Consider the following 18,774-nt stretch of genomic DNA (forward strand, 5'->3'; position numbering starts at 1 on the left):
AAAATGTAAGTTAGTGAAATATAGGTTTTGAAATTGTGATTGGAGAGTACAAAAAGAGAAAGAAAGGCTGTAGTGAGAAGGGGGCCCTTCAAAAATGATTTATTGACATTTGTAGTTCTACAGTACCACAGTCTGCTCCTCTTCTTGTTTTTTGTAGAGAGAATGGAGCTTCTTCATGTTCTGCTTCCAATCATGTAGTCTGATTCCTGTATTGGTCATCAGGTGATGTCCAGGTCTATACTTCCCTCTTTGGTTTCTGTATTTACAATGAACGAACTGTTGGTCTCACAAAATTCAATCACTTGCTCTTCCTGCTTCATTTCTTGATCCTAGGCCAGTTTCCTACAATCTGCACTGTTTCTTACTTTTCTATTCTAAGAGCCTGTGATTAACAAGGAATTCTGTTTAGATGTGTGGCCAGTTTTCTCTTGGACTTCAACATAGAATATTTCAGTTTCTTCATATTCTGCCTCTGTAGGTAGAGCATAAATTTGGATTGTGTTCATATTGATAGTTTCCTCTCATTTCTTATTGATATTATTCAATCAACCTTTTCATTATCTGTTTTGACTGGTTTCGCTACACCCCATTTCTTCTTAGCTTTTCAATTCCTGAGTATAACACTGTGGAATTATCTGACTCAAAATGTCCCATTCCTGTACCTTTTAGCTCGCTCACCCCAAGCATTGCAATAGGTCATATTTCTTGTTTCACAATATCCAGCTTCCCTCATTCATGCTTCTCAAATTTCATGTTCCTTATGTGTTATGCTTTGGACCTTTTTCACCTCTCAGCATGTCAACAGCTGACCATCCTTTTGGCTTGAGTTCAGTTGCCTCATTAGCCACAACATGAATTGTACTTGCCCTCTACTGTGCCCAAGTAAGTTATTGAGTGCCTTCAGACCTGGAAGTGTCATTTTCTGGCACTGAATCTTATTTTTATTTTATTATTATTTATTTATTTCATTTATATGCCACCTTTCTCCCTGGGGAGACCCAAGGTGGCTCTCAGATAAAAACATTTCAGATCTTAATGAAATTCAAAACAGTTAAAACATCTACATCCAGTATAAAAATCACATAAAATATACAAAAGTTAAAAACAAAATAAAAACCCACCTGCTCCATAAAAACTGCCCTGTTGTGCATTATATACAAAATTGTGACCCGCTTTGAGTCCCACTGCAGGAGAAAGGTGGGATATACATGTTGGAAATAAATAAATAAATAATAAAAAATGTGAAGTCAAAGGCTTTCATGGCCATCATCCATAGTTTTTTGCAGGTTTTTCGGGCTATGTGGCCATGTTTTATAAGAGTTTATTCCTGACATTTTGCCAGCATCTGTGGCTGGCATTTTCAGAGAATGCTAACCTGGAAGAGAGTGGGTACACACACACACACACACACACACACACACACACACACTCTGTATGACCCTGGGTGAGGAGGAGTGATTCCCATGTTAATCTATGTATTGTTCTGTTGTTGATGGCCTCCTCATCATTGGATCTTCAAAGTAGAGGATGTCAGAAATGGTTTACCTTTGCTTTAATCTGGGCAGTACTTACACACAGTAGCTATGGTGCCACTGCCATTGTCTCTGAGATCCTCTTCCAACATCACTCCCGCACCTCTCACTGTCCAGTAGCTTTTGGCACATTTAGTCTGGCAAAAGCCTGTCTGACATGGGAGACCCTACCAGCAGCACTGATGCAGTGCACTCTTGCCTCATTGGAGCAAACAATCCCACCATCGCCATTGTTGGGATATTAAATCTGTATATCACCCATATCTACAGAGCATTTCTACATCTAATAGGTACTAGCATCTTCATAAAAGAAATATGAGGGGGACTTAACTGTGACATACATAAAGAAAAATTAAACATTTTTACATTGTGTTAAATGTTGTGTCCAAATAAATAGCTTATTCCTTAAGACTGTAACACTTTCTGTTAAAGTAACACACCTTATTTTGTTTATTTAAAAGTTTTTGGCCCCCATTTCCCCCCTTTTTTTCTTGAGAGAGCAAAAACTAAGATAACATAGGTAGCATAGGGTACAGCCATTTCCAGCTCTTTCTTTTTACATGGTATATGCTCCCAATTTTTCTTTTAAGTCTTTTTCATTTAAAAACATTATAAATATGCTAATTAGTACAATTTTATATGCTAAGTTACTTATATGTATTGCTCAAGCACTAAAATAAATTTGGATTTGCGGTGAAAATAAGTATTGTCTTTATTTCAATTTACCAAAAAAATAATAATCTGGGTTTTTTTTCTAAAGTGGGAAAATATTTTTTTCCGCATAGCATCAAAACATTTCCTCCAAAATGTACATCTCAACACCTGTGCTTGTGTGCATGTTCTCATGCTTTACTTCCTGACAGCAGTATCCATTACATCATGATATCAGCTATGGAAATGTTTTTGGGTACACCTGAAGGTGACTGACTCCCAGTTAATGGCTCTCTTTTTTAATGCATAAATTGTAGTGTTATAGGTTAAAAGTATTTAAATCAATATTCCATTTGTAAGGGTACAGGGGACTGTTAAGTTAAAAACATATGTCTTAGGCAAACAGATTCAGCATGTGTGAGTCAAATATTCAATTGTATCAGCAACATACAAATATACAGGAAAGGTGACTTCTTCAAAATGTCAACCATTGCATTTTTCCTTCCATATGAAGGTGACATTCTGGTCACAAAACTATTTTCTAACATGCAGTTATTCTTTTCATTCTTCATTTATGTCAAACAAAGATGTGGTCCATATATGAACTTTCAGTATCAGGTGTCTAGTTTCAGGACAAATTATTTATTCTTTGTTGTCTCTGTGATTCACACAACTGGGGTATTCTTACACCTCTGCAGGACATATTCAGGGGTAAATTTAAGGCCTTTTTCTGGTATTCAGTAACTGATAGATTGATAGATATTAGATTTACACAGAATTTCCCCCCATTCTGTTCAGGAAACAATAGCAGAAAAAGATACTTACTACGGAGATAACTTTCTTGTTCTTGTTTCATTTAAAATTAATTTAAATAATGTAAATAATGTCCCCCCCTGCCAAAAAAGACCAAGCAAAAAACAGATGGAGTTAATTTGAAGACTGCAGAATTTCATCATACTTTAGGACTCTCAGGTGGAAATCTCTTCGAATTTTGTATTCTAGTTTGGATGTTCAGTTCCTGGCTTACTAAACCACTGTTTAACAGCTAGAAATTTGTGGTGGAAAAGCATGCTTCATTTTTCATCCTCCACTTGCCTCCTCCATTTCTCATTTGGATTGGTCAATGCAAAAAAAAACTGTTATGCTTAAAACTGAGATTCAGTTTAATGCCAGTTAATTAACATATCAGTATCTTATGTTACAAGCTGGTTATTTATTTATTTCGATCTTGCCTTGCGTATGACCCAACTACAGTTCTTCATTGCAGCTTGTTTAATTAAACTCAGTTGTAAATTTAAACCAGAATTCTGAATTAAACCAGCATGCAAATGCTGAGCAGGGAGGTAATAAGGGAAGTGGGAAGATGGAAGTGTGCAGTTTCACAGTTGGTTCCTGGTTTCCACTTAGAAGTGAGAGAACAAATTGTACATGGTTCATATAAATTGTGTGAAATGTACATTGTCCTTCAGTGTGACTCTGTGTACTTTGTGTCCAGATTGCTACGAATTGCCATAAAGTAGACTACAGATTTGCAAATTGTTCTTCCCCCCCCCAAAAAAAATCTGGGCATATTAAAATAATTACCTTTCAGCTAGATCGTAAGAATTTCGTTCTCACTTTCTCTCTATGCTTACTTGGGAAAATTCATATTTTTCTGTTCTGACCTGCAATATATACAGTGCGCCCTCCTCATACGTGGATTTGCCATGCGTGGATTTCAGCATCTGCGGATGACAAACTGGGCCATTGTTCCCAATGTGTGGATGTGTGCTGCAATTGGAGACAAAAGTCCCTTGCCTTCTCTCCTCTCCTCCTTTCCCCCTCTCCTCCCTTCCCTCCTTGCTTATTTACTGCTGCAGGAAAGACCAGGTGGTGGTGTTGGAGGCCTTGAAGCCTCTAGTGTGGCTATTCAGCCTCCTCGCCACTGTCACCACCACTGTGGGAAAAGCTGGGCAGTGGTGCTGGTGCTGGAGGCCAAGCCTTGGCCTCCTCGCCACCATCACCCGGCTTTTCCCATGGCAGTGGCGGCGGTGATGAGGGTGAGCAGCAGCGCCAGAGGCCTTCAAGGCCTGCAACACCTGCACCTGGCCTCCTCGCTGCTGCTGTGGAAGGGCCAGATGGCGATGTTGGAGGCGCTGCTGCCGTCGCCGCCAACACTGCCACCCAGCCCTTCCACAGCAGTGGGGAGGAGGCCAAGGCTTGGCCTCCAACACCACCACCAGGCCTCCTTGCCACCTCTTGGCCTCCAACACCACTGCCACTGGGCCTTTTGGGTGGTGGCGGCAGTGAGGAGGCGGAGCGCATCAATGCCACAGGCCTTCAAAGCCCTCTGCACCATTACCCAGCCTTCTCACCTCTTTGTCATCACTGCCGCTGCCACTGCCATGGCAAGGCCTCCAGCAGCACCACCTGGCTTTTCCCACAGTGGTGGCGGTGAGGAGGCCGAGCAGCCACACCAGAGACCTTCAAGGCCTCCAACACCAGCACCCAGCCTTTGCTGCGGCGGTGGCAGCAGCAGAAAGTAAATAAGCAGGGAGGGAAGGGAGGAAGAAGGGAAGGAAGGAGGAAGGGAGTAGAGGGACTTTGGGCCCTAATGGCGGCAGGCGTGCATATGTGCTGCCATTGGGGACAAAGGGGACTCGAGCATATGCAGCTTTTGGTATGCGCAGGGGGGTCTGGAACAGATCCCCCACGTATACCGAGGGCCTACTGTATTTACTTATTCTTATTGGGATGCAGTGGCTCAAGTGGTTAAGATGCTGACTCTGTTGATTGCAAGAATGGCAGGTTGGTATTTTGAGGCCAGGGTGCCGCATGATAGGGTGAGCTGTCCAGGCCCAGCATCTGCCAGCCTAACTGTTTGTAAGCAGGCAAATGCAAGTAGATAAATAGGTACCACTTTTCAGTGGAAAGGTAATAGCATTCGGTGGAGTCTTGCTGGCCACATGACCACCAGAGCAGTCCTCGGACAATGCTGGCTCTTCGGATTAGAAATGGAGATAAGCACCGCCCCCTACAGTGAGTTACAAGACATTCATGTCAAGGGACTACCCTTACCTTTTAACCTTTATTCTTATTAAGACACCTAGAAAACAACCTATCTAGACATTGTACAATCATAATAGAACTATGATGATAAAATACCTTTAAGAAGCTTAACGTTTGTGAAGAAGTTATAATATTAAAGCTATAATACAGTGGATCCTTGTTATCCGCTGGGGTTTGGTTCCAGGAATTCCCATGGATAACAAAATCTGTGGATGCTCAAGTAGCATTAAATACAGTGGCATAGCAAAATGGTGTCCCCTATATAAAATGGAAAATGAAAGTTTGCTATTTGGAATTTATACTTTGCTTGGAATATTTTCAAGCTATGGATGTTCAAATCCGTGGATAAAAAAATCCATGTATAAGGAGGGCCAACTGTATTGCAGCAAAATCGTAATAGAGATTTTCACACTGGCCAAAGGGACAGGAGCATAGCAGTATGTGCCCATCATTTCTGTGCAATAATGTGATGATTATCACATGATGTTGTGATTATCCCATGATGATGATGATAATAATAATAATAATAATAATAATAATAATAATAATAATAGATAGTTTATTTATATCCCGCTTTTCCAATTTTTGATCAAAGCGGCCATGAATAAAGAGGAATTCTAGTGCTGCTTTTTGTTCATGGGAATTTTGCATGAATAAAAGCGATGCTAGAATTCCTCTTTATTCACAGGATAATCACAGGATAATTGCAACATCATGTGATAATCATCGCATTATCACACGATATTGACGAGAGTATAGTGCTATGCTCCTGTCTTTTTTTTGCCAGTGTGATAATCTCCTTAAAGAACACATTACACTACTCCATGCTTAAAATATTATGTTTGCCTCATGGATTTGTATACTAGTAGATCTTAAAAATGGTAATCTCCTTTTTCGAAATAGAGGAATAGAATACCTAAGTACTGAGACAGCCTTGCTATCAGCACATCCATTTTCCAACAGCTTCTATTGATAGTGACACAAGAATAGCAAAAAACAAATCAATATACCATTCCTTTGTGGCAGGTGGAGGGGAAAGTCAATAAAGATTGTTCTCCAAATTAATGCTAATTGCTCTTTGCAGCAGGAATTATTTGTGTAGTGGTACATTTACAGTGGAAATATATGATAGGAGAAGAGGAATGTTTAATACAAGCTTGTCAGAGCATTTGTGAATTAAAGCTTGGAGTGTTGAAATCAAAATGCTCTCTTCTTCTTAATCAATGAAGGTCTTCTTTGAAATGCGCTGCTAACTGATTTTTCCAGTATGCTCATACGTTTTGTTTGCAAGCACTCAATGGACTGCAGCAGGTGCTCATCCTTAAATTATAAGGGTCACTGGGGCTTGCAAAAGGAGTTTGGATTATCAGTGCATTTATGATACTATATTTGAGAGAGAAATAGAAATTTAGTGCTTGAGATGGTTTTCAGGGAAATCTTTTCTCCACCCTCCTTATTCGCTTGCAGTTAGAATATACCTCTAAATGTCTTGGGGAAGGGATGGGACATCAATGTAATACTTCCTAATTATAAAAACAGCAGTAAAAATGTAGGATATTTCAGATCTGTCAATATTTAATTCAATGCTGCAAATATAAGAGTAGGTTAAAAAAAAGATTGAATAGTACTATATTCAGTATTTTTAATCTACCAGCCTATGTGTGAACATCATGTTAAGGTATTTGTAAGGTTTTGTAGTTTGGTGAGGTATTCAGACATGAAATTATGTTTTTCATCTTTCCTCACCAAACTATTGATCCTAGTATTCTGTAGAACAGAGTCATGGCAGTTAAAGTGGTGTCAAACTGCAATAATTCTGCCTTGTGGGTACACCTATTATGTCTCTTTCCAGGTGGAATATTTTTGATAGTTAGATTTTATTCACCTTTTGGGTTTTTTTTTTCTTTTTTTTTTTTCTTTCTTTTTTTTTGGAGGAGGGAATTGGGGAACTTTGTGTGTGAGATGGAGTAGTAATTTTTAAAAATTTTAAAAATACTAAGAATTTTTTGAATAAATAAAAACTATTAAAAAGTAAACAGCTGCATTTGCAGCTGAGCTGGCAGCAGTTTGGTGGTTTCGAGGTGAAAAAAATTGGCTGAAAAATCAACATGTGATTTTTTTTTATGTGATTTTAAGGCTTTGAGAGGGGCTTCAGGAGGATCTCAGAGACTGTGGCCTGTTACAGACTGCCAAAATAAAGCTGCTTTGGGTCTCTTTGGAGATATGCTATTTAAATGATGCATGGGTCCTAAGAGTCTGGTGGTCGCACCAAAGCCACACTCCATTCCTAAGCACTGGAATGCAGCTTTGGTGCAGCTTCTGGTTTCTTAGGACTCATGCATCATTTAAATAGCATATCTCCAAAGAGACCCGAAGCAGCTTTATTTTGGCAGTCTGTAACAGGCCTGTACATCTTTGCACACCTCTGACATAATAGTATGAAATGTTACTATTAGTGCCAGATTTATGCACATCTGGAGTAAATCTGTAGTTTAGGACCTTAGATTCTGAATGACCTATTATGCTTATCCCCTGATCCACTGGTGATCGAGGAATAATGATTTGCTGGCCTCTCCCACATTAGATTGCTCCCCCCATTTTGCAGATCTTGAGAAGGAAACAGTTGAATAGGAGAATTTAAATAAAGTTGCCCGTTTATAATCCAGTTCTCTGTGTCTGGTATCATGATTCCCTAGTAGGCCAGCAAATATAAAGGAAGGATACTCAGACCAGAATCCTGGTGGAGCATTACACTGGCATAACACAGTATATCCTTCCACAAGCAGTTCTCCAATTGCTTAAAATGGATTGGGCTGGCTCAAAGGCCAATTTGGCTTGCAGGCAGATCTCCATTGCCTCCATGCAGGAGGCAAATTGATAAAATTGCAGCAATGGGCCACAAGGAGAAGATGGGTTAGCTTTTACAACTGCACTGCAGAAAATTGAAAGACTGACTATGCTAGAACAAAAGTGGTTATGCTTGGGCAGAATGACCAGATATCCTAACTGCAAAGGGGGACAAGGCACTGTGAAATGTAAGACATTCCAACATAAAAGTTGGAAAACAGCAATAAACAATTAAATTCATACTTCTTAGTCATGCTTTAAATTGAGGACATATTGGAATTACTCCTGGACAGAATGTTGAAATGTAGGACATGTCCTGGAAAAGGAGAATGTCTGGTCACACTGTATTTGGGAAAAGATACTATCATTTCCAATAGTCTATTAATTGTCACCAGAGTGAAGAAGTGTGGGTATAAATACGTAGGCATTTAGTTCACAGAAAACCTTTCCTCTAAACCCCAGATGGAAGTAACTTAAAGCAGCAGCTTTAAGATCTATTCCAGCTATATTTTACAACACTACAGGGGTTCCCTTCTCCTGAATGTTTTCCAGAGCAGTCATTGCTCAGATTTTGTGTGGCACTGCTGTCTGGGGATGGAGGCGAGTCCCAGATGGCTAACTTTCAATTCTGATAAAATTAATTTTAATTAATTAATTTCAATTTAATTTAACATTAATGAAATTAATTTTAATTTTGCCTCCCAGCACTCCTGTGGTTGAGGTTGATTCAGGCTAAGATTGGTTTTCTTTCTATAAGATCTTACATCCATTTCATTTTATTTAATTATCAGAGAATTTTAAAAGAATCCTCCGCTAGGGTTTTTGCCAAGTTATGTTCTGAGCAATTGTTGAACTTTGAAAAGTGTGGGGTTCATGATTTAACAATTTGCTTCAATTGTATGTTACACCACTTGATTATTTTTTTTTCCATCTTGCATTCAAGAAAAACTTCATAAGTATATTTTTGGGCATAATGTTCATCCAGATAGACAATTGACAACTCATATTTTTTTCCCAAAATAATATAGCCTCTATAAATTTGACCATCAAAGAGCTGCCCATTTCATAAAACTTACATTTTCAATACTTGAGCAAGGTTTTACGGCACTTCATTTTCAGATCTTGGCTATGACCATGATTTATGACAAGCATTTTCATACAAGTTAAATCTCCCTTATCAAAAATTCTGAAATCCAAAATATTCCAAAATCCAAAATTGTCCACATAGGTACCTGAGATAGTGGAGCCTTTGTTTTCTGATGGTTCAGTGAACACAAAATTTGTGTCAGGGACAAAATTATTTAAAATATTGTGTATAAAATTACCTTCAGGCTATGTGTAAAAGGTCTATAGGAAACATGAATGGATGCCATGTTTAGATTTGGGTCCCATGTCCAAGCTATCTCATAACGTATATGCATATATTTCAAAGGGAGCAGGTCTTCTTTAGTTTGTCTGGTGACTCTACACCAATGTATCAATCTTTGAGCAACTAATTTCTTGTTAAAGATGTTTCTTGGCTATGGTTTTTCCGCTGAACACTCTAATCAGAAAACTAGAATCTTAAAAGCATGGTGATGAAAGAATCTGGGAAATACTGCAATATTGACTTCACTAAGTACAGAAGAGAACCATCTAGTAAGTCATCTCCCACTCTGTTTTAGCTAGTCTTATTTTAGACTATTTTATTTTGTATCCAACTTTATTAAATTTGCTTTTAATTAGTCTGTGTCCGTTTTAACCCCCTATTTGAGTTTTAAGTGTGACTCAGTTTTATTTTGTATATATGTGGAGATTTTGATATATTTTATTTTGTATTTTATATGTTGTAATTTGGTAACTGTATTTAGTATTCTATTGATATGGTCAGCTGACTAATCAATAAACTTGTTGTTGACTAGTAAGTCATCCAACAGGTCAAGGCATAATAGAGTGCAGGAATAAAGAGAGAGTGAAATAAAGTGTACCAAAGCATAATCCATATTATTTTACTTAATCTTGTTGGCTGATTGGTTGCATATAAAAGAAATATATATGTTCTTTTCTGACTATACACAATGCTGGACAGTATTATTCAAGGGTCCAGATTCCAAAATACCAAAATATCTGTTACACACTAGGTGGGAAGCATGTGTACAGCTACATCAGCCATTTAGATTAATGATTCAATTATTGATGTCTTTGACAGGGGGGAAAAGTGAAAGATATTGTTAATGATGACAACACAAGTTGTTATCATCATCATTATTAAAATATTTATGTCCTACCCTCTGTCAAATTCTAATTGGATTTATTTAGTTATTTAATTTTGGCATGAATATTTGAATTATATTTCATTAAGCACCTTGGACACCGTTTGGGTGCAAGGGACATTTCTGGAACCACGTCTTTAAGCCTTGCGACCTGGGGGTTGGCAGAAAGGAATTGCCCTTAGGTAATGGAAAACCCCAACTTTAATCTTTTTGGATTGGGAAGCGGGCTTTCTGGTTAGACTTCCTTATGTAGGCGGCTAGCGAGCAACCCAGATTTTGGGTTGTTGTTGAGGGCTCAGGTGTGAGGGTCCTTGATAAGCTGCAGAGGTGGTCTGGGGTAAGACACCAGATGTAGCTTCTCCCACACTTGGTTTTGTTAGGTATTAGTTGCAGTTCCATTAAGAATTTAATAAATAGGTCAATAAATGGCTCTGTTTTATCCCATCTCTTGTGTCTAGTTTCATTATTTCAGGCGTTGGGTAAAAAAATATTACAATGCCCCTAGCATAGTCATTGATAACCTTCTTCTTGGACTACAATTTTTTTTATGGATGATGCAGGCCCCTATTGTGTGTAAGTGTGAGTCTATATGATACAACTCTAACTCCTCTCATGGTGCATACTTGTAAATAAATCCATTAAAACAATTACAAAAGGTTGATGTCCAAACCTATCTGGTCATATCCTGTTCCCACACAAAACTTAACTTCTTTACAGTTTAGTCCTCAGTATCCACTAAATCTGTAACAACAACAAATTTTTAAAAATTGCTTAGATAATCAGCAACCATTTTTCAAAAGAAAATGCTCTCCATGAAATAATGTTGGGCAACAAGAAATGTGGCATTCTTTTCATCCTTCATTTTTAACAGCTCCTCTCTATCACCTGACAATTAGAGATTGCAAACCATGAGTAGCCAAATGTTAACCACTCACTAGAACAATCAGCAAGATTCGCCCTGCTGATTATATACCCTGTCACTCTCCCACACAAGCACATACATAATAATCTCCCAACTTTGCAAAACTCTCAGTTCATCCGATGAATTCAGCTGTTGTCTACAAACATTTATGCTGAATCAAACTTGCTAGTCTTTGAGAAGCTACAAGTCTCTTGGATGTTTTACAAGCCTCCTCTTGCAGCTTTCTGTTATCCTCTAAAGCTACATAAATTAACAGGGGACGCTATTTTTAAATCACTGATCAACAGTCCTGAATCACATCTTCGTTAACCAAAATGCAGCATCACTTTTGTTTATCTCAGGAGAGACAGTTACTTCCAAAAGCTCTATGGCTGGCAAGACTTAAGAGTATCAAACAAAAATTGCACACAGGTTCTGGAATGCAATTTATATGCAAATGCATAGGATGTCATATCAACAACATAAGTAAAACAACACCCAGGTTTGGGGAACCATACTTCTGCAATCTTAATGAACAAAATCAGAACAACAGGTTGCAAGGCACCCTGGTTCAGAAAAGTGAACACAAGAGGAGACGTCTGGATGTACAGAGTCAACAAATTCATACCACCTGGCTTTAGCATATAATCATTTATCATCATTTATCCACAGCAAATGCCACACATTTATAATATTCTATGTTTTCATTTCTGTAATTGCCACCTTGGCAATTTGTATAAGAACAGTTGTAGAAGGTGAAACATAAAGACATATTTCTGTATATGTATTCATGTGTGTGTGTGTGTGTGAATAAGCTATTGGTCCAAAAATGCCTCTAAAATATATATATACACAATATGGTACAATGAATTCATGGTTAAAATCTTCTGTAATCTAATATGTTGCAAAAAACGATGCTGATAATATTGATGGAAATAGTGAATTAGTTTAGTGCAACTGTTAAGATAACATTATTTTCAGAGGTGGCAAATCCACTGCCATTTTATTGTTATTGAGTCATTTGTGTTAATGGAATATTTTTTGTTTCTTTGCTGTTTTTATTCTTTTGCCGTTGAAACCATTTTAAACTAATGACTCAATATATGATAAGAAAACACAGCCGTGAGAATAGCTCTGTTTTTGTAAATAAATTATAGTGAGTTATCTATTACATGCTCTAAAGTAAATGGACAGCTGCATCAGTTATTGGTAAGCCATTAGTGTGCAAAGATAACATGGATGAACTTTTTGCTTAGACAAAAGGTTGGCACAAGAGCTCAAAACAACTGATTTTTTGATTTGAAGCTTTATCCAGACTGCCATGAAAACTATTTAGCTGTACCTTTCAAACAGAGAGATGAGAATCTGACACTGTTTAAAAGGCTATTTCTAAGCTGTCAATCACTTGAAGTCCAGGAAGATGTATGGTACATTTTCCTTGGACATACCTATTGTAGACACGGTAATGAGATTGTTATGTGGTTCTGTGGATTACAAAGATACAGCAATAAATGAGAAAAGAGATAAGAAAGATGACATCACTGATATGGTACCTGAACGCCAAGCTGTGACTATTCATTGTCAATTTTTTTGCTGTTTGATAGTAATGATGATGGAAAATCATGTTCCCTACTGCTAACTCTGAAGTTTCAGGTAGTGAAAAAAACTATTCAAGAAACATTGGAATAGGAGTGATGCCCTTTACTGTCAGATTTTTACCATTATGCTTAGCTTCAAGATACATTCTGCTTAGCGTCAAGATGAAAATAGGGAGGGGAAATAGATAGGAAGGTTTTTAGAGTCATTTATGGATGTATTCTCTAGTATACTTAGAGCTTTAAGATGAAAATTGAGTGGGGGACTAGGTAGGTAGGAACAGATTGTAAACCTAGGCGGGGTACACACCACCAGAAAGAAGCGCCTCCCCGGATGCTTGTAAATAGTGAAGGATGCTTGTAAATAGTGTTATAACCAAATTGTGTGGCACTCCTGTGGAGCAAAAAGGGAGCACCTGGAAGCAGCTCCTTTTTGTGGCGTCATTGCAACACCGCAAAGCACCACAACCAGTGTCATGATATTGCAGTTGCGCCACCCCGTCTGGAAGCGGCGCAGCTGCAATGTCACCATTATGTGCCTGGTCTGGTAGGCATGCCACAGCTGCAGTGCCCTCGTCACATGCAAGAGTTGCCGGGCGTGTGAGTGCCCCGCCCACCAGGCAACCCTTGCATGTGACGAGGGCGACTCAAAGGCCTGTCTCTTCCAGACCTAAAGGAAAGAAAGATTGCTGAAGTATTAAACTAATAGGAGTTTTGAAGAATTTTGTGAAGAACTACTCTGGTACACTCTCTGTCGATGTTATAGAATTGTAGTGTGTAGTGTGGACCTCTGACTGCACATTAATATCCCCATTGCCACTGGAGACAGATTTCTGTGGCAAGAAGATGCCTTCACACAGGTAGACTTCACTGAAAAGAGCATTCTACAACTGACACCTATCTGACAGAGATGGCAGTGAAATAGAATGTCATCATAGGGGCTGTACAGACAGGCCAAAATAAAGCTGCTTCGGGCCACTTTGGAGGTATGCTGTTTAAATGACACACACATCTTAAGAGGCCAGAAGCTGAGCCAAAGCTGCGCTCCAGTCCTTAGGACTGGAGTGTGGCTTTGGTGTGGCTTCTGGCCTCTTCGGACACATGCAGCATACCGTGTCATCTGTGTCAGATATTTGTCATCTGTGTCAGATATGTGCCATAAAAGGCATAATCTCTCCATGATGCTCAGCTTCACTTAGCACTCTGGGTGCCACAGTTTTAACCAACTGCAGGTTGTGAACCATTTTCAGGGGGAGCCCTGTGCCTAGTACATTACAGTAATCAATCCTGGTTCTTGGAGCATGATACATTGTGGCCAGGTGAACTTGAAGGATGCTTGCAAATAGTGTTATAAGCTATTGATACTATTTGAGCTGAATTAAACAGCACCTTCGGGTAGTGCTAGGGGTGGTTTTTCATGGGGAATAGATCCAGAATAAATTGCATAATTGTTTACTAGTTATTATGGAATCAGGAGAAAGCCATCATGAAATCAGGATTGTTCTGAAACATCATTCCCCTACGTTTTATTAAGACAACACTTAATATCTTAAAAATCCCACAATCCTAGTTCAGACTAAAGAGTTTTACATGCTGAACCAGAAGCTGGAGGCTAATGTCAGAAAAATTGAAACCATTGAAATTAATGTGGTATATCCCCTGAAACATTTGAAATCAGAATCCAATGAGGTTAACATCCAGTGTGCACTCTATACCTAGCCTGATGCCAAGTCTCATGTTAATCATTTAACTTCAGTGCACTGAATTTCTTCTGATATAAATGAAGGATTATCGAAGTTAACTGGTCTCATTGTTTTGAAGTTACAAGAAAATATAACTCTTTTCTCAATTTTAGGACTACTCCATTTTTTTCGGTTGCTTTGTTTTGCACTAAAATATGATTGAAGTGTCTGGTTAAATATATGTTGATGCTAGTAAGGCAACACCAAATTTTATGGTGTTTGGAAGTGAGGTGTATTCAGCCGACTTCTACCTTTAGCAGCATGCTTTTGTGTTTTCCTTTTAAGATAATATATGGTTCAGTATCACTGTTTAGTAATGTAGATGTTGAAATTATGTTAGTTAATATTTTGCTAATAGTGCAATAGATGTAATTAGAGCATGCACAAACTAGACATTCCAACGGGGAAGGGGCATATTGGGGGACTTCTATGATTATGCTTTGCAAATGTGATACTGGGTGCACTGATGCACTGTATGGGTGGTGTTTTGCTCTTGAGAAAGTGTGATTGGTCACATGGAGCATCCAATGGAATGACAGCTGGCAGGAAGAGGGAGGTAATTCTTGTGGTCTCAGGTGGTGTGTTCATGCAGTGGTGTACATGCCTTGTGGGGAGGTGGGGGGGGGGACCACCACGAGGTGTGGCTTGACACCATTTGATGCAGACTGTCCATGGGTCTTTGGACTTCAGAGCAGGCTATATGGACAGCAAGGCTTCCACCTGCTTTCATAAAAACCAGCATCAGCTCAGTTTTCTGTATTTTCCTGCTCATCCCCTAACTGAAGGAAAGAAACTGGTAGCATGAGCTTTTGTAGACCTGAGTCTTCTTCCTCAGATGAATGGGAAATGTCTGTTTATGCAAAAGAGGCAGAATCTGCACCTGGTAACTGCTAGTATTTTAGACAAGCCTCTGTTATAGCTACACTTATCATACCAGTCTTCCTAATATAAAACATTAAGTGTTTTACTTTATTTTGTTGTTAGGTTCAAGACAGAGGTTAGAACAGAAAGCTGAGAAAGCTGGTAGTGGTTTGGATTTTTTAAAAAAAGTAACAATGATTATACAAAAACTATTCATTTAGAATACCTCAGTGCTGTTGTTGTCTTTAAAATACATAACCAATTGAGTCAAGTCATGGATTCTGCTTATAAATTTAGTATGACAAACACTTTATCATTATTTACGTATTTGCTGCATTTATATCCTACATTTCATCTGTTAAGCTTAATGTGAAATGCACAACTCTATCAATTCGCACTCGATCCTCACAAAAACTCTTAGATTGGGTTTGCCTGAATCCACCAAGTGAATTTCATGGCTCCATGAAGACCGGAGCCTGGATCTCCCAGGTCTCAGTCCAATATCCCAGTATCACACACAAGTTATCCTATCACCCTTCCTGTCAGTAATAGCCAAGGAGGAGGAGGAGGAGGGGGGGGGGTAAAGAAAGAAAGAAAGAGAAAGAAAGAAAGATTCTGTCGACTGACTCTAGTGTAATTTTGAAGATAAAAGAAATCACTGCCCCTGACAGACTAGATTACTGATTGAAAGAACTACAGTGCCTGGTATGGTAGAATATTTTGAAGGCTTACTCAGAAGCAAGCCCTGGTGGCGCAGTGGTTTAATGCCTGTACTGCAGCCATTCACTCAAAACCACAAGGTTGTGAGTTCAAGACCAGAAAAAGGGCCCAAGCTCGACTCAGGCTTGCATCCTTCCGAGGTCGCTAAAATGTGTACCCAGACTGTTGGGGGCAAATTAGCTTACTTGCTAATTAGCTTACTTGCTGTTCACCGCTATGATCTTTGGAATAGCGGTATATAAATAAAAAAAAAAGCCTTTCTTCATTGGTATATGCTACAATCCTTTAATTTCAGCATTCACATTACACTGATATAATAATTAAAAAATCTTACTCAGAAGTAAACCCAGCACCATTTATATTACACTGGTATAATAACAAAAAACATATAATATAAACACATTTATATTACACTGTGTAATAACAAATAATCTTATGTGAGACAGAAAATAAAATATTTACTTGACAAACAAAGAGCCAAATGATACCTGTTGGCTTTGTTCTGACATAACATTAGAGGGAGAAGAAAGGAACAGAAAATAGAGAATCAGTGTAAACTATACTCAGAAGTAAATCCGCCACCTGGGGGGGGGGGGGTGGCAGGCGGGAACTGCAAATGCTGTAAATGATCATCCTGTTCAGGTTTCTCTGAAATAAGCTCTACTTACAGGGCTACACAAGTTTCTAGAACTGGGTCACAATGAGGAATTTATTTTCTGGCTCCTGGAGTCTGGGAACCTTTGACTTGTATGGATCTCTCAAAAGCTGAAGTAAAAGAATGGAACTTCTGGTTATTCTTAAGTGGAGTACTACCATAGTGTAATGCTTTGGATTTTTTTTCCAAATGGTCACCATCATTATTGTTTGTTGTGGTGTACAACCAACAGTATTAAATGAGCACTTTTTAAAGCAGAAATTATTATGCCATGCATCATATTAAGTGACTTTAAGGATAGCAGAATTACATTACATTAGGGTATCGGAGTAAAACTGCCAACACTGTAATGATGCATTTTCTTTTCAGAGCCACGAAAATTGAGGTCTTCTCCAATGGAGTGGAGTGAGAGTGGCAGTGCTGCTGATTACTTTAGGTCTGGTGCTTGTAGATGGTTTTCCTAATACTGTTGCTATTGATGATGGTATCAGTAATGTGAAACAGCAAAGTGAGGTTTGAAAATCATCTACCTGTTTCATAGAATTTTAAGAACCTTCATGAAACATGTATCTTGGAAGTATCAGACCATATTGATTTTAAGCAGTAATGGGTTACTTAATTATTTCTACTGCAGTGCATTTACAGGGCAGTCTCCTTCCACTCTACAGTTTGCTCACAGGGACTTATACAGAATATCATGTTAGACAACTGAGCTTACAAAGCTTAGCCCACACATCTTTTTGATTCCAAAGTGGTGTTTGGAAGATTCAATTTGAAGCAAATAAATGGTGTGCTGAGAGAAAATGCTTGTGGTTGTTGTTAGCTGCCTCATGGTGACCCTATGTATGAGGCATCACCAAGCCCCTCCTGTTCTCATCCACTCTGCTCAAGTCCTGGGGGCTCAGGGCATTGTCTTATTGTCTTAGAGGTTGGTTCAGGTTTGCTTGTATATCTGCTCCAAGACAATTATGTAAGCACAGTCAGCCCTCCGTTTTCATGGGGGATCCATTCTGGACCCCCCCCCCCCATGGAATTTTGCACATATTCAAGCCCCATAGATGGTGCACACCCCATTTTAATCCCCTCCATTTGCTCCTCATGTGTAAGTGAGGGTCACATATATGAAGTCCGTACAAATAGAGGGACAACTGTAGTTGGTACAAAAAAGCAGCTTTGATTGTTCTCTCTTCTTCACTGCTAACTAACTTGGGATTGGAGATAGCCTATAAATCTCTCAAGCAGAGACTGTGGGACATAGCTTTTTGCATCTATTTTGTGATCATTATTGTTCCTATGTTGGCTGCTCACCTAGTGCATTGAATGTACATTACACTGGGCCTTGCCAATCATCTGACTACATTATAAATCGGACAGTTCCAAAGTACCGCAGACTTTTTTTATCAGGCCAGATGCAATGTTTTTTCCACTGAACTGCTCCAAGGCAGATTTGCTGGGGTCCCTTACTTAGCAAGACAGTACCCTTGTAATAATACGAAAGCCAAGTCAATGAAACATATATATATATATATATATATATATATATTGTCCTTTAGCTTTTACAGAGAGGTGCACCACAATCTTGATTATTCCACCACTGAAAAAACTTGTTGGATGTTCTGCCCAGTTTCATATCAGGTTCTTGGTGAAGGATAAGTCCCCAAATGTAATGCTGCCTGTTGCTAAATTTCTTTCAGCAGCAAAGAGGATTAGCGCTCTCTATGTTTTAAATAAATCTGATAGCAATCATTTTATTGTTTTTACTGTGCTATTTATTCCTTTCTGATTTTGTTTTTAATTTCATGTTTGAGTTTTCTATTGGAGCTATTGGATCTGTTGATCGTAATAAATGATGTTGATGATGATTAAATCTGTCCATCTAATATGTGTTCTTCCTCTCTTTCTACCACCCTGCTCCTTTCCTAGTATTATTATATTTTCTAGTAAGTCCTGTCCTCACATGGTATGGCCAA

The 18,774-nt window shown here is 38.7% G+C and overlaps 1 protein-coding gene across 12 annotated transcripts in view; it reads left to right on the forward strand.

Annotated features, from left to right (window-relative positions):
- PTPRD (protein tyrosine phosphatase receptor type D) overlaps nucleotides 1-18,774 on the forward strand; it is a 1,452,104-nt gene that overhangs the window by 1,237,984 nt on the left and 195,346 nt on the right. The window lies entirely within an intron of this gene.

Source organism: Sceloporus occidentalis, unplaced genomic scaffold (assembly GCF_023333645.1).
Source record: "Sceloporus occidentalis isolate IW3139 unplaced genomic scaffold, rSceOcc1.0.p SCAF_1, whole genome shotgun sequence".
NCBI classification, from domain to species: Eukaryota; Metazoa; Chordata; class Lepidosauria; order Squamata; family Phrynosomatidae; genus Sceloporus; species Sceloporus occidentalis.